This window comes from Gracilinanus agilis, chromosome 3 (assembly GCF_016433145.1).
Source record: "Gracilinanus agilis isolate LMUSP501 chromosome 3, AgileGrace, whole genome shotgun sequence".
In the NCBI taxonomy this organism is placed as follows: Eukaryota; Metazoa; Chordata; class Mammalia; order Didelphimorphia; family Didelphidae; genus Gracilinanus; species Gracilinanus agilis.
Genome location: NC_058132.1, coordinates 149,019,303 through 149,032,378, shown reverse-complemented (window position 1 = coordinate 149,032,378; position 13,076 = coordinate 149,019,303).

Here is a 13,076-nt window from a genome sequence, read left to right as displayed (position 1 = left end):
TTCAAGTCTCCCTTTAAACTTAACTAGGCCCTCAATAAATCCATATCTCTTGACTCTGCTGTACCTTCAAAGTATCCTTTTAGTTGTCTCCTCTCTTGTTTTACTGAACTTTTAGGAGAAGTACACTTACCACCTCTACTTCCTCACCACCCATTTTCTACTCAATACTTGCAATCTAGTTTCTTCCTTGACTATTCTATTGAAACAACCACTTTTAAGAACACTAATAACTTATCGTGATTTTTTTATGATATTTTATTTTCCCCAGTCATATGTAAAAACAAATCTTCAATATTATTTTTAAAATTTTAAGTTCCAAATTTTCTCCCTCAATTAATAAACTCTTAATAGATCAATTTAATAACTTAAAAAAAACCCCTTACCTTTCATCTTAGAATCACTACTGTGAATTGGTTCTAAAACAAAAGCGCGGATAGGGCTAGTTAATGGGACTTGCCCAGGGTCATACAGTTAGAAAGTGTCTAAAAATTTATATTTGAACCTAGGTCCTCCCATCTCTAGGTCTGGCTCTCAATCCACTGAGCCACCAAGTTACTCCCTATTTAATGGCTTGGCTTTTGGTTGGACATCCTCCTTGATCTTTTTGTAATATTTGCTACTCTCAATTAGCCTCTCCTTCTTTAGACTGTTTTCTCTCTTGATTCTTAAAATGCTACATTATTTACTCTCTTTCTACCTAACTACTTCTCTGTCTCTCTATTCTCCTTCCAATCTTTAAATGTGGATGTCTCACAAACATTCTATCCTTAGCTCTCTTCTCCTCTCTATTTACACTCCCTTAGAGATGGTATTCATTCTTGTGTCTTCAAACATTGCTTCTTACAAATTACTCCCTAAATCTGCATTTCCCATTGAAGTCTCTCCAGAGTTCTAGTTTTCTTTTTATAAATGCCTCTTGAATATCCATCTCCAGCTAATTATATTGCCAGAACCTCAATTTTAACATCTATTACTGAATTCCTCACCATATCCCATAAAACTTGCCTCTCCTCATATTTTTGCTGATGGTACAACAATCTTCTTCATCTCCCAGGCATGTCATATTTGACTCTTCATTATTTTGCACATATTACAGCCAATCAGTTGCCACATCCTTTCAATTTTACTGTGGCAAAATCTCTCACATTCATTTTCACCATCACCGAAAACATTCTCATTCAATCCCAGCAAGATGAATTTAATGTTTTCTAATAGGTTTCCCTTGCTTCCAGTCCAATCCAATCTCCAATCATCCTTTAAATCATTACAAGAGATGCCTACTGGCATAATGATAAAACCCTAAAGAACTTGGAATAAGCAGGGATCTGGGTTCAAATCTCTTGAGCAACATTTACTAGTTCTGTCTGTCATTGAATCTCTCTAAATCTCAGTTTCTTCATCTGTAATAATACCTATAGTACTTCATAGAATTGGGAGGATCAAATAAGTATAGATAAAGTACTACAAAAACATTAAAGTGGTAATTAAGGGTCAGTTAACATTGTTATTAAGAACACACCAATAAGGACATCACTCTTCTAAAAACCTTTAGTGGTTCCCCATTGCCTATAGGAAAACTATTTTGTTCTGTAGTTTATCTAAAATGTGCCATATCAATTATCAACTGTCCAAATACCTTAAAATACTTTTCCATTCACAATATTTATACTTGGCTTTCAATAATGGTGGTGGATATAGTGGATGTGGAGTCTTGATTATGACCAATGTCAGAGGAGCCATCATGAGTATGTGATCAATGGCTAAATGAAATCAAGGCAAATCATGGATCTAAGAGTGAGGCTTAAGGACATTTAATAAGTTGAATCTCCTTTGAATTACTTTTTTGTTGTTTTCTTTCAGAGTTTATATTTATCAGTATATTAACATTTATCAGAAATTTACTTGGATACTATTAACAGAGAGACCTCCAAAGCTGATGTAATAGTGGTTAGGAGTGCAAATGACTCTACTCTGGTCCGCATCACCAGGGAAAGAGCTCTGACCCAGTCACTTCAATTTCATGGTGCCCAGGTATATAGTGTAAAAGTCCCAGAGGAAATGAGTCAGAATATTTTTTTCCAAGAAATTAATATAATGTGTGATTATAAAGTCATGTGATTATTTAAAGCAACAATAAACAACTACAGTAAATATGCCAGAATTTATGGGGCCAAATTGAGTACTATCCCTTTCAAAGAAGTTCCTTTAGAACACTATATATTTAAAACAATGACACTGCTATTCCATAAAACATTCTTGGAATTCCTTTTTTGGAATTTCCTTCAGAAGCTTAGACATTGTCTTTTGAATGACTCAGGGGTCAAAGACAAACATTTGCTTTTAAAAGGTGGTCCTGAATTTTGAAAACAAACAAAAGTTAGTAAAAGCCAGGTCTGGTAAAAGAGGTCAAGTTGAGGTCCTTAGTTTATGCTTAAAGAAACAAAGCCATACATAGGTATATGAAAAAATGCTCTAAATCACTACTATTTATGGAAATGCAAACTAAATTAATTCTGTTATCTCACATCCTTTGGATTGGCTAAAATGACAAAAAGACAAAATGACATGCTCGAGGGGATGTAGAAAAGAGAGGACACACACACTGGTGGTGGAACTGTGAATTGATCCAACCCTTTTGGAGAGCAATTTGGAATATCTACAAAATTGTATCTATGCTGGGTCTATTTCCCAAGGAGATCAAGGGAAAAGGAAAAGAACCTATATGTTCCAAAACATTTATAGCAGCTCTCTTTGTGGTGGCAAAGAACTGGAAATAGAAGAGATGCCCATCAATTGCAGAATGGCTAAACAAATTGTGGTATATGATTTTGATGGAGTACTACTGCGCCATAAGAAATGATGAGCAGATTAATTTTTTTAAAACTTGGAAAGACCTACATGAGATAATAAAGAATGAAGTGAGTAGAACCGAGAAAATATTATATGTAGCTACAGATTTAATATTTGAAGAATAACTTGTGAATGTTACTTCCAGAAAATGAACTGTAAGCTAAATATTCTGATAGGTGATGCCTTCTATGGTATGGGGAGGAGAGGGAGTGATTGAATAAAAGAAAAAGAGTATAAAGCTATACTGAGACCAAAAAGTTTGAGAATCATTGTTATAAGAGACTTGGAGATTAGAAATTGGTTCTGTAGGAAATTCCAAAAGAGGAAAACAGGGCAGCATCACAGGAACATTGGTATAACCTTCCAAAGGCACCATTTTGAAGGCCAGTACTTGTTTGGCTATATGAGTTCTGGCATGTTTGGAAAAAAAAACCACTGTATAGTTACACCTCATAGGCTCTCTTCCCTTTTCACTTTGCCCCTTTCTTCTAGCAATCCAGCCCATTACTACCTGAGTAGAACTACCTTGATCTAAAGTGATTCTGCTAGCATTTGACAGCAGTGTTTTCTCAACCTAATGAAAAATACCAAGGCTGTGTGGGAACCCCTCCAAATACTGAAAGCTCATTTCTTAGTATTTATAACCCCCCTAATCAGCAAATGCTGAAAATCGGGGTTCAGTTTACTATTTTGTTGATTGTTTAGACTTAAGAAAGTACTGGATAAAATGTTAATAGTGCAGATTAAATTTAAAAGTGTTGTGTATAATTCCCCCTCCCCCCGGAGCTATTTATTAAACATATTTTGGCACATTTGGATACAGAAAATGTAGAAGGAGACTGATGACCTAAAATAACATAAGCTCCTCGAGGGCAGGAAATTTTTCCAAAATAAATTTTGTTGGTATTTTTTTTTATGTAGCCTGAAGTTCTTCCTATATTTCTTCCTCTTCCCAGAAAGTCATTCTTTATAACAACTAAGTTTTTTTTTTAAAAAAAGAGAAAAATCAGCAAAATTTATTAATACATCAAAAAAAACTTGACATGCAATATTTTACACATATGGACTCTACACTTCTGCAAAGGAGTGGGATGGGGGCACTCTTTTCTCTTATTCTTTAGGATTAAGCTTGTTTTCTATAATTTTATAATATTAATTTTCAATTATTTCACAATGGCTTTTCATTCCATTTACATTGTTGTAGTCATGTATTTTTTTCTGCTTACTTCACTTTGTCTCAGTTCATGTAAGTCTTTCCACAGTTCCAAGTAGTCATCACACTTGTCATTTCTTACAGCATAGTAACATTCCATTATATTGATGCATCACAACTTGTTTGGCCATTCCCAGTTGATGAGCATCTACTTTGCTTCCAGGTCTTTTCTACCACAGAAAGTGTTGCTATAAATAATTTTGGTATCCACGTAGTCTTTCTTTTTGTCATTGACCACGCTAGGATGTATGCCAAACAATGGAGGTAGTTTTGTCTTAGCACCCATAGCATCTAGCACAGTGCCTGGCACACTCCATAAATGCTTAATGAATTGAAATGATATACTAAAAATACAGATGGAACCAAAGAAGATTTAGGAAGTAGGTGAAAATTTGAGAAAGCCATGAATTAAGAGTCAGGGTGCCTCCTATAGTTGAAGGGCCTGTGTTCAAAGCTCACTTTGAATTCATCCTACCTGTGTGGCTTTGGACAGCCTAATTTTCCTGGGTTTGGGGCAATGATGTAAAACCAGAGGGAAGAGAGTGGACCAGATGGCCTTTGATGTTTCTGCTCTTTGATGTATGGCTTTATGACCATTTTTCACCCTCCCAATGTCCTCATCTGTAAAATGAGAGGGTTGGACTAGAGCAGTGATGGGCAAACTATGGCCCATGGGCCAGATGCGGCCCCCTGAAATGTTCTATCCAGCTGCATGACATTATTCCTAATCTGACGAATACAGTGAGTAGGATACAAGGAAACTTCGAAAGAGTTGCCTTAGAAACAGACTGACAGATGAGCATTTCCTTTCCTTTGACCCCCTCTTCAAAAAGTTTGCCCATCACTGGGCTAGAGGATCTCTCAGGTTCCTTCCTTCTAGCTCTAAATCAGTGATTCCCAAAGTGGGCGCTACTGCCCCCTGGTGGGTGCTGCAGCGATCCAAGGGAGTGGTGATGGCCACAGGTGCATTTATCTTTCCTATTAATTGCTATTAAAATTAAAAAATTAATTTCCAGGGGGCTAAGTAATATTTTTTCTGGAAAGGGGGCGGTACGCCAAAAAATTTGGGACCCATTGCTCTAAATTGTCTGATTATGTTATATGGACAGAACCATTCTTCAAGTTCCTCTGTTGTGTTAATCTTTTAATGCTCCCTATGGTAATTACTGGGAAGCTAGGTGGCACAATAGATAGAGTACCGGGCATAGATAGAGTCAGAAAGACTCATTTTCCTGAGTTCAAAACTGGCCTTAGACACTTACCCTGTGTGACCCTGGGCAAGTCACTTGACCTTATTTGCTTCATTTTCCTCATTTGTAAAATGAGCTGTAGAAGGAAATGGCAAACCCCTCTAGTATCTTTGCCAAGAAATCCCCAAATAGGGTCACAAAGAAACAGACATGACTCAACAACATAAAAAATGGTCATTATTCTTCCCTTTGAGCTCCTTTTGATCTATGTTCCTCGTTGGATGTTTCTCATAGATGACCTTGCAGGTATGAATTAAAATCCTCCTCTTCTATTTTGCAGACTAATTCTGAAAGTCAAAAATTAGAAACTTTCCAACACTCATCACTCTCATTTGGGTTATTGCTTTAGTCCCTAATTTCCAGAATCTACTTCACCGAGCTTTAGTGAGATCTCCCTTTTCCATTGGTCTGTGGGGGGTTCTACTTGGTGGGTGTCCATCACACATTCCATTCTGAGTGTGTGCTGAATTCCCAGCCGAGACTGGGAATGGAATGTGAAGCAGACAGCTCAGCTCACCCTGAAATGCCACAGGTCTTCTGGCTTCTGCCAATCGCTCTATTTTTGATTATTCCAATCTTCTCTGCCTGGATTGCCATCTGCTTTCTCTACCTCATTTTGACTAATCCTTCCATTTTATTAAAAAAATTTTTTTTAAACTCTTACCTTCCATCTTGAAGTCAATGCTATGTATTGGCTCCAAGGCAGAAGAGTGGTAAGGGTAGGCAATGGGGGTCAAGTGACTTGCCCAGAGTCACACAGCTGGGAAGTGCCCGAGGCCAGATTTGAACCCAAGACATCCCGTCTCTAGACCTGACTCTCAATCCACTGAGCCATCCAGCTGCCCCCTTTCCATTTCATTTTGACTCATCCTTCAAGGGCAACTCAAATCCCATACTTTCTCCGTGAAGGTTTTTTGGGTTAGGATCATTTTTCCTTCCTTAGAACTTCTTTGGTGATTTTGGTCTGCACTACTGTGTTAACTTAATACTTATCATATAACATAATTCCTTCCCTTGGTAATTATCTTGCCATATGTAGGCAATCCAGTTCAATATGCATTTATTCAGTGCCTGATCTGTGCAAGAAATTTATAGTGCTGGAAAGACCTTAGTTCAAATTTTGCCTTAGACACCGTGCAAGTCACTTAATTTCTGTGTCTTTGTTTCTTCAAAAGTAAAAGGGGGGGGGCAGCTGGGTAGCTCAGTGGATTGAGAGCCAGATCTAGAGATGGGAGGTCCTAGGTTCAAATCTGGCCTCAGACACTTCCCAGCTGGGTGACCCTGGGCAAGTCACTTGATCCCCATTTGCCTACCCTTGCAACTCTTCTGCCTTGGAGCCAATACACAATATTGACTCCAAGATGGAAGTTAAGGGTTTAAAAAAAAAAGTAAAAGGGAGGTAATAATAGCACCTACTCTGTTGGCTTATTGTGGGGATCAAATAAAATGGAAATATTTGTATAGAAATGATTTTACGAGCATTTAAGAACTATATAAATGTTAACTATTATTATTGTTATTACAAGGACAAAAATAATGATGACAACAATAAATCAGTCACCAACCACAAGGGTCTAATATTTTACTGGGGGATATATGTCTCTCCCCAACTAGCCTGTCAGTTCCTTGAGTTAGCTCTTCACAGAATAGATCCTAAATTAATGTATGTTAGTGCTGCAATGAATAGAGTAATGGGCCTAAAGTCAGGAAGACTAGTTGTGTGACCTTGGACAAGTCATTTAAACCCTATTTGCCTCAGTTTCCTTATCTGTAAAATGAGTTGCAGAAGGAAATGGCAACTCACTTCAGTAGTTTTTCCAAGAAAACCCCAAATGGGATCACAAAGAGTTGGACTTGATTGAGATGAGTAAACAGAAAAAAATGTATAGTAAGCCAATTAATTGACTTAGAGAACAGAATACTAGTTTTGTAGGAAGGTCTGAATTCAAATCTTGCTTCAAACACTAGCTATGTGATCCTGGGCAAATCACTCAATTTTCCTAAGGCTCGGTTTCCTTATCTATAAAATGAGAATAAAAATAGTACTTACCTCATAGTCTTGTTGGCAAGAGCAAGTGAGATAATATATGTAGAGTGCTTTGTAAACTTTTTTTTAAACTCTTACCTTCCATCTTAGGATCAATACTGGGAATTGATTCCAAGGTAGAAAAGAGGTAAGAAGAGTGTTACATGGACTTGTCTAGGGTCATATATTGAGGAAGTATCTGAGGTCAAATTTGAACCCAGGACTTCTCATCTCTAATCCTGGCTCTCAACCCACTGAGCCACCTAGCTGCCTGCCCTCATTTTCCTCCCTTTGTAAACTTTAAGATACTATAGAAATGCTAACTATTATTATTATTATTATTATTATTATTAATGAGAATAATTTTTAACTCTAATCACCTCTCAAGTAAGTCTAGAAATAACTCAGAATTTCCATCTTCCTCCAATATACATTGGTACCCATACTAGTTATTCCAATCAGCCTGAATCCTGAATCCATTTCTAATTTGATTCTAGCCAATGGACTAATCTTGATTTTAATTCTATCTCCAAACTGACTAACAGTATGCTCAAGCCCTTTGATGTAGATGGCCAGTCCATCACTCCTTCTTACATAGGTACTCTCCACTTTATGAATAACAGACATAGGAATGTTTGGCTTGTGGATCCAGTCCTTCCTCTCATCCTTGCTCCAAGGAAAAGTGGTCTCTCCAAAGGCAACATGATAGGCTATTTCATTCACAAACGACATTATAGTTAATCTTCCATGGGTTTGTTGGAGAATCAAACCAACATGATAATACATTTCCAGTGGGAAAATGAATTGACTGTTAAATGACCACCTTGAAACTGCCCTTTTGCAGTCTTGGACTGATCGTTATGTCTCAGAATCCTATTGCAAGGGAAGAAAGGATTTATGTCTTCATGATGAAAATTATAATTTTAAAAACTTGGATGCAGGGCTTCCCTCAGTAGAAATATATTAGACTAGGATCAACTAACTATAAAATCATATACAAATGAAAGGCACTGCATTACTTATGATCTTACTTGTAGTTAGAAACAAAACACCTTTTTGAGGCAGTCAAATCAACATAAAAGGTGGCTAGAGGATACAGTAGATAGTGTCAGGTCTTAAGTCAGGAAGACTCAAATTCCTGAGGTCAAATCTGGACTCAGACACATACTAGCTGTGTGTCCCTGGGCAAGTCATTTAACTCTGTCTCAGTTTCCTTATCTGTAAAATGAGCTGAAGGAAATGGTAAATCACTCCAGTATCTCTGCCAAGAAAATCCTAAATGAAGCCATGAAGAGTGAGACATTACTGAAACAACTGAACAACAAGGAAATGACATAAAGCCCACTTTTGCATGGTAACTGAGCTAGTTTTTTACTTTTTGATTATTATTTTTTAAGGAAATTCAGGATAGATGTCGGTTACAGTTATGATCACAGCATAATCTAGGAGAGACAACATTATGGTACAAAAAGTTTATTTAGTAACAGTTTTGTAAACATTTGAGGTAAATGAACATTGACATCAACTGATTCCTAAAGAATTGTACACATGAGGCAACTCCTTCAAAGGCAGCCCTGTTAGTGATTTACTGCTTGTAAATCTCTTACTGCCCAGAACACTCTTTGTCATGAGGATCAGTCATGTAGAAGACAAACATTCTTTGGGCCACAAGAAACTTCTGAGTAAGCCAGCACAACCTTTGGGGTGTCAGAGACATTGTATAATGAGCAACATAAATGTATCTCCTGAGCTTGAAATAACTGTTTATTTTTATTAGTCACGTATGTTTTTACTTTTTAGATCCTTGGGGAAAAATTTGCATTGCCTTTTGCAAAATATTTTTTTTCTAGTAAGACATTTGTGTAGTATTCTTTGTGAGTATTTGAAGGGGGGATCCTGGGGGAAGAATTTGTGAAATAATCATACTGAATGGTAACTGAGCTTTTGACCCTGCTACCACTCATATCCAAACAAATGCAAAAGAATGGAATAAAGGCAAATTTTTATCACTATGTTTGAAGAATAGTTCAACATTTTCTAAATTTGAATGCTCGAGTACAATTTGCCCTTGCCCTGTGTTGTAAGCATGTGAAGAAATAGTAACAAAAAGATAATATTTATGTGAAATTAGCTTTCTTTAAATGGCACTCAGCATATTGGAAGACTTCCTTTGTTAAGACATTCCTTTTTGGGGGGCATAAATGTCCCTTAGTATTTAAATAAACCAATGTGAGGGTCAGGTACCATGTAGTTCATCTAAATGTGCAATTTAAAAATAAAAAACTAAATGTAAAAGTTGTAATCCCAAAGTTATAAATATATTTGATTGTGTTAGGGAATTTGCTAATTGGTTTGAAAATTAGCTTTTTTAAAAAAGAACTTTTGGCATTATTTAATCGGCTCTACTCTCAGGTTCTGATACACAACAAATTATGGTGGGAAAGCACAATATCAGAACATTTAGTAAGTAACAGAAATCAGTATTGATTCTCTGATTCCATGTCAAAAAAATACTGTTCTCTTTCAACACATTACATTATTTTCAGGACTCAATGCCGCAAGAGTTCAAAAGCTTATTTTAGCCATTAAGCATGGAACAAAATGATGAATTACGCTTGAAAAACATTAAAAATGCACAACCCCCAAAGGAACAAGGAAGAAACAGAGGAAGATTTTGTAAGTAATCCTGCAGAATCGAAATGGAAAAGAGAACTTTTGCATTTGTATCTTCCTAAGGTTGAAAACATCCTATAGATCTTAAGTAATCCAACATTAAAAAATTGCAGGAGTGGATTTCTGATCCACTGATAAAGAAGAATAGAAATACTTCTATTTTTATACTTCTCATTAAAAGTACACAAGTACATTTGATTAATCATTTGAATGTTTTAAACAATTTTAATGAAATGGAGAAAAAAAGCCCCATACCCTAAAATTCCCAATTAAATCATAAATTGTGTTGATAAATGTCAGTAGATCATTTAAATGAATGTGAAAAATATAGGATGAAATATGCCTTGTCCATAATATGTAGCTGCTAATTTTTCATTGCATTAAAATAATTTATTAAAAGAGAGCAACCTTCCACACCACTCATCTACCCCCAAGGGGCAGAGAAGCCTGACCTTTTGGTTTCAAAAACCCTAATACCTCAAACAGCAGTGTAACTCAAGTAAGAAATGTCATTTTTCACTTTTTAAAAAGAACGGCGTGACCAGTAAATTCATCTGTAAACTAACAAATACCTCCTTCCACAGATGCTGTTCTACCTCACAAAATTTCATTACTTCTTGGTTCCTTAATCGTTCCTAATACTACTGAAGGAAGCAAATTTAATCCAATTTACATTTAAAACAGATATTTCACACAAATCCCTTCAAACAAACTAAATCTCTGCCCATGTACTAGGGAGAAGAGGCTCAAGCTATTCTAAATGCAATTACATCATAGAAGGATAACCACATACATGTTATCCATTATGTATAAAGTTAAATTTTCAAAAATTTAAAAATGAAAACTATAATCAATCCTCCCCCTCCCCCACCTCAAAATCAAATGGTGGGTAACCAAGAAGTTAAAAATTTGTTAGAGGTGTTGTCATGGTATAAGTTCCTGAGGCATGTATTCAAACACAGCCTTGTGAGTTGTAGCTTTGATTTTGACACACGGCCTACAACCTTTTCCAAAATAAGATGCTTTTAAAATGGAGGTGGTCCAAGGGCATACATCTATGCTGAGAAGTTGGTCGCTTTTTCTAAAATTAGATGATCAACAATGGACTAAATCTTCATCTATCCCATCTGAACTCTCCCTAAGATTGAGTGTACCATTTAAGCTTGAAATAGGAAAGGCCCTTTTCGGTAGAGTACAAAGTCATAGCTTTTTGCTCATTATCAGATTTCAAAATATATTAGAGAAGGGAGCATGGCCTCATAGAAATCAAATCAATTTAAGTTAATTTCCGACATTTTAAAAAGCAATGAATTCCATAAAGGGACATACAATGTAGCTAAGGGGGAAGGGTTGCTGGTGGTGGTCTGAAAGTTGAAAAATAGCCAGTCTCAAACCACAGAAGCTAGAAGTGGAAACTGTGATTAGGATCAGGCAAAGTATAGCCACTTTTCAGCAGTTAATTCATGATGACTGTATTACTTTATAGCTGAAAAATTCATTATATCAACTATTTTGCCAAGTACATGAAAAAAATGATGAATTAGAAGTTATCTTTATTATAGAGGTATGAAGAATGAAGAATTGGGCCAATTTATACCCATTAATGATATTCTGGTCAGTAGAGATTCCTTTGATGTATAATCAAATAACTGTTATATTTATACTTATAATCAAATTAGGAAGTTGAATATATGGTAATTTTATATTTATGTTAAGAAGCAAAAAATGGCTAGCATCACAAAGGTGTTTTCCTCTTCCTTAATAATAGTCATCAGACTGATGAAGTTGCAGACTTCTTTTAAAAAGAAAAGGCCAATTCTTTACCTCCATCTAACAGGGCCAATTTAATACTAGCTGGATTATCATAATTTCTAAGCCTACTCTTTTTTGCAAAAAGACTGAGGGTTGAAGAATGAATGGTACACTTGTCCTTCAAGAGACTCAAGTTTAAAATGGGACACTGAAAAGAGAAATTCTTAAAGCCTTCCAGACACATTTTTCCTCCAATTTGCCCACTGAGAATTGATCTGCAGCACATCCTGGAATTCTGACTCTTGTCCCTGGAGAATCAGTACACTTTTTATTATATGATATTGTTATATTATAACATATGATATGAAAGTTTCCTGAGCCTCTCTCTGCAGGTTCAGAAGTGTAAATGTCATTGCTTGTTTCTAAAAAAAAGAAAAGAAATAACAACAAAAAACCCACCTTCCCCTTAAAAAAAAAAAAAAAAAGAACCATCTGCATGCCACTTAAAATATTTTTTAGACCAGGTCACTCAAAAGCAAATTCACTCATAGGTTAAGAGTACCAAATAAGGATGGAATTGAATATGTCCACTGATTTACTACACTCACCAGAGAGGTTTTTGTCTAGCTTAGGAATAGATGGCCTTTGTATGGGATCTCAGCTAGATGACATTGTGTATAGAGAGCAGGGCCTGAAGTCAGGAAGAACTGATTTCAAATATGACTTCAGATGCTTCGTCCTAGCTGTGTGATCCTGGGCAAGTCACTTAACCTCTGTTTGCCTCAAAGTTTTCTCGACTGTAAAATGAGGATGATAGCACCGACCTGTTGGGGTTGTTGGGAGAATCCACTGAGATAATATCTGTAAAGCATTTAGCACAGTGGCTGGCACAGAACACTATACAAATGCTTAATAAGAGGAATCTGTAGGCAGTGTACAAACTAATTTGTAAATCCTGCTCAGGTTACAAGGTCAGTGCCTACTGGGATTGGACGCCTTTGGGACTAACAATCAGATCTCACTGGCTACTTTCATTCTGCCAGAAAATGTTGCCTTTATGTCCTCTACAACTCACAGTATATTAAGAACAGCGGGTATTATTAACATAAGGAAGCCTAGTCTCCTCTTCTTAATCTTATTTCTCCTCCCATCCTAGGACCTGGCTTTCTTCTGGTTCTTGCTGATTCAACTGTGAATTTTGGTTTTAATTTTCCAAGAAGAAAGGTTACTTTAAAACTCTTTTCAGAGATGAGTGTGGGGGAGGGAGGGAGGGAGGGAGGGAAGGAGAGAGAGAGAGAGAGAGAGAGAGAGA